Consider the following 4,701-nt stretch of genomic DNA (forward strand, 5'->3'; position numbering starts at 1 on the left):
GTACAATAACAGCTGTTTAAATGAATGCTGTAACTCAGACTGCAAGACGCCTTCTGGCCTTACCCTAATTAGTCGGAATAATAAGTCTCAGCCATATTTACATATGCATCTACCTAAAAGATGATGTTCCTCCGGGAACTTAGGACTTCGCTGGGACGCGCATGCACTTAGGAGAATTTGAGACCAGTAGCAAAGCCTGTTAGCAGTTCAGGGACCCAAAGCTACTACAGAGCGGTGTGCATCTGTGCAGCAAATGATAGGTCAGAGGGTCCACTGTACAGAGGGAAACCTCTGCACAGCGAAGAGTTTGAGAAAAATGGGAGGGCTCTCATGTGAGGGAGGGGAGGTTGCACCAACAGGGGCAAAGACCGCAGGGTGTCTCTGGGGCTATGATGGAAGGTAGAAATTGGCTGGATCAGAGCGTTCATGCAACAGTACCTTCACCCCAGACAGTTTTTGCGGTGCCTTTTCACAAAAGACATGAACACAAGGAAAATCCTTAAAATCGGGTAAAATGACAAAATCGACTCAGGGAAAATGGAAGAGTAAAATAATTTTATGGCTTAGGAAATCTATTTTTTTTAAAAGATTTTATTTATTTATTTGACAGATAGAGACACAGAGAGGGAACACAAGCAGGGGGAGTGGGAGAGGGAGAAGCAGGCTTCCTGCCTGAGCAGGGAGCCCAATGCAGGACTCGATCCCAGGGCCCTGAGATCATGACCTGAGCCGAAGGCAGACACTTAAGGACTGAGCCACCCAGGCGCCCCGGCCTAGGAAGTCTACTAAAGAGAAATGCAAACCTTAGCTCTGAGTCTTCTGACAAGATAAAAATACTATAAATATAAAGAAATAAGGAGGGCATGGAGGCCCGAAGCCATGCTGAGATGCTCTGGCCTCTCTCCATCCTCCCAGTGACTGTCGTCAGAAGACCAGCTGGCCCTGGGCTGGCCCTGACCATCCCCATGCGGACAGCATCGCTGGCTCGTCCTTCCTTCCCCTGAGTCATCCAGGCTGGGGGCCCGGGGTGACCTGGTCTCAGTGCTGCTCGGGGTCCCGCTGACCCTCGGCTGTCCCGGCCGCACAGCTGGGGGGTCACTCACATGATTCTGGCCGGACGCAGCAGCTGGGAGGGAGGCGGGAGGCCAGTCTTTGGCAGAAGAGACTCCCATCCACCGGCCCTCAATATCGCTCAGGATTTCTGGATCAGTGATGATTACATGAAAACCACCCCTTCAGGGGGCTGCCGGGGAGAAGGGTGTCAGGGCAAGAAGCAAGACAAAGAGACAGGATCGGCCTTGAACTGCTTCCAATCTGGCTGAGGTCTTGAGACCACCCAGCTCAGGAAGGACCCGCTGCCTCCCACACGGGCGGGAGCGCTCTCTTCTGCTCTACCCTCCTCTTGCCCCCTCCGCTGCTGGTGGGGGGTGCTCCCCACCTACCTCTGAGTCTTTGGCTCTGGGCAGCAACTCCTCCTAAAACCTCCCGTCCCACTGGAATTGCATCCGTCCCTGTATTTTACTTGTATTCATCCTCTATGGGCGCTCTGCCCGCACTTTGCATCGCGAACCGCCCCGGCCTTCCCGGTCGTCTCCCCAGCGCTTTCACTACCACGGCTCCAACCTCTCCGCACCGCCCTGTTTCATAACACTTCTCGGGGCTTTGGCTTTCTCCGAGGGGGCCAGAGAGCGGTGAAACCATTCAGACAAAACGGTGAAACCGTTTGGAGGAGCTTAGAGCAGCGAGGGGCCCCCCAGGTTCCAGAGGCACCTGCCTGCCTTTCTGGGCCCTGCTCTTCTGTGTCTTCCCCGGCGGCCCTGCCCCTCCCCGCGCCCGGCGTGTCTGTTCGGGCCGCTGTAACGGGCGGTATATAAACCACAGACATCTATTTCTCCCCTCTGGAGGCTGGAAGTCCGAGATCGAGGCACCAGCAAGGTGGACGGCGGCTTCTGGCTGTGTCCTCACCGGCAGAAGAGGCAGAGAGCGCTTGGGGTCTCTTTTATAAGGGCGCTGATCCCACTGAGGGGGCCTCCACTCCCATGACCTAATCACCCTCCAAAAGCCCCAACTCCGCACCATCACCTTGGGGGTGAGGTTTCAACATACAAATTAGGGAGGAGGGGACACAAACATTGTCTAGAGCACCCACCTTACCCCTCTGTAGGGTGTTCAGTGCCCTCATGGGGCCTCCCTGCCCCACTTTCCTCCAGCAGAAGCTGCTCGTGGGAAAACACCCGATTCCATCATTTTCTTCTCAACCCTTCTCCCTGGGGACACACGGTGGCTCCTCAGCTCTGCAGGGGCAGGATCCAGGCATCCAGCCCGGGGGAAGGAGAGTGGCCCAGCTTCTCCCACACCCCTCCCCACCCCGACCTCCCACCTGCACGCCCCCACCCCACCCAGGACAAGATGAGTGGAAAGCAGGGCAGTGGGACGTCTTTAGCCCGACGCATCTGCAATACCAGCCAGAGAGGGAGGGGATTGGGTCTCGTGTGACAGAAGCTGACCCGAGTGGGTTTGCACAGCAAGCACGGTGTAGGGCAATCACCAATTGCCAAACGGCCCTCTAAAACTGCGCAGACCCGCAGCGGATTCACCAATGTCCGGCCTGGCAGGAGGGGCAGCACAGCCCCTGTCCTCCGCGGGACCGGGACCCAGCAAGCGGCTTCCGTGAGGACCCGGGGAGTGACGGCTGCTCTGGGCCGCGCGCCGGCTGGGTCTGCAGGCTCCGGACGCTCAGTCGCTGGGGGCCTCCCCTCGCAAGGGGCGGTGGCAGGTAAGACGACCGGCCCCAGCCGGACCAGGGGCATCCCTGCGACCTTGAGCCCTCGTGCTGAGGGGGAAACCCCCCAGTCCGTCGGGTGCACGTCCTGCCAGCACACCCAGCCCCGGGGGGGGAGAGAGGGACCCTGTTGGCAGCTCTTCTGCCTCATTCATGCTCTGAACTGCCCTCATCTCAGGGAGGCGACCCCAGCCTCTCGCTCCAGAAAACGCTCACCGGGAATTCTACTCTCGCTCTAGCCATCTCGGAAATTAAACTTGTGTTTGACAGGCCCTCATGTGTGGCATATCGCTACGGCCCCCAGAATACCGACCCCCAGCATTTGAGTCACATACAATGCGTGTGTGTGAGCCCCTCACTCTGCCCAGTCGCCCTCCTTCCTCTGGGTTTTACTTGAATTTGGCAGGCCTGGTAACACCACGTGTGCCCAGATGGGTACCGCCATCCCCCAAGTTCTATGTGCCCTGCCCAGGGTTGGATGCAGGCGTGAAGGTCCTGGCTCTTTCCCATAGACAGTCATGGGGCAGAGGGAGAGCCCCTGTATGGGGAAGGGGCTCACCCACCCCAGGCTGGAAACCCCCCTTCAGGTGCTAGCACTGCAGGGGGCTAGCTGAGGACACATACCTGAGCCTGGGATGGAGACCACACAGTCACTACTTTATTGATGCCAAAAAAAAAAAAAAAAAATAGCTTTTTGTTACAGGGGTTGCTTGAGAATTGCTGCAATATAGAATTTGCTGCTGCTGGTCCTCAAAAACTCATAGAGGCAATTTATCAATCAAAATCATTTGCCCGTGAGTATTGCTTTCATTTGTCATGGTGTGGGCAGCTTTTGAGTTTCTGAGATTTCTCCCACTTACACACATTTATGATTCTGTAACTCTGGTCCTGGGTGTGGAATGCTTTCCCTCCTGACCACCTCCGAGTCTTCGGCTGAGCTTTGGGCAAAGGGGAGTGAAAACACACACACTCGGGCTTAACCAGACACTAGCTCCTGGTGACACCAAGCACTTCCTGAGAAACAGCCGCCAACACATTGTCTGGACCTGGCATCCCGTGGACGAGTTGCTGTGATTGATCGCTGCCCCGCGTGGTGCCAACCAGGAGCCCCCTGCCATTGACCGAGGGCAGACGGCCAGACGACAGGAGGACGCGGTTCACCACGTCCAGAATGCCGGCTCCTGGGAACAGGTGAAGAGTCATCATGAGCCGGCACACTGACGGTGACTGTTGACAGGGAGGCACAGCCCACGGGCACAGGGGACCAGTCTCCTCACAGATCAGGGAGCTGAGACCCAGAGGGCGAAACCCCTGCCGGTGACACCCGGTGGAGCCAGGCACTGGGTGTGTTCCCAGGCTGCTTTGCGTTTCCAGTTGTCAGCGTCGGTGAACGTAGGCTCTGACCTCAGGCCACTGGAGAAAGGCAGGTACCCACCCAGGGATGCCAGCAGGGACTCTGTTCCCCTGAAGCCTGGGAGCATAAAGGACCCTCTGGTAAACCTTCAGCTGCCCTGCGTCTCAGTGGGTGTCAGAAACAAGTCTCCCCATGGGCCCCAAAGCACTAGAACCAGAATCGCTAATCCCACATTGAGAAAACATCTCAGACGCCAGAAAACCACCATGAAACTTGGAGGTCCACGTGGGGTTTCCTAGGGTAATTTAAGAGCCAGCTACTTGAGGAAGGGGAAGTGGACAGCTCCCTGCCTTGCGAGGCTTCTCGAGATAGCGCTGCCCTTTTATTCAGCTACTGTCTAAGAGGTGGGGCAAGGCCAAGGGCACAGTAAGAGGAAGACCACCTGCTCCCAAATCACCCAATGGCAAGCATCAGTGCACGTATGAGGGGCTCAGAAACATATACTTGTTTCTTTCACGGGGCTAGTGAGTAGTCAGGCTTCTCCAGAAAAACAGAACCAATAGAA

This window comes from Phoca vitulina, unplaced genomic scaffold, assembly GCF_004348235.1.
Source record: "Phoca vitulina isolate PV1807 unplaced genomic scaffold, GSC_HSeal_1.0 scaffold80, whole genome shotgun sequence".
NCBI classification, from domain to species: domain Eukaryota; kingdom Metazoa; phylum Chordata; class Mammalia; order Carnivora; family Phocidae; genus Phoca; species Phoca vitulina.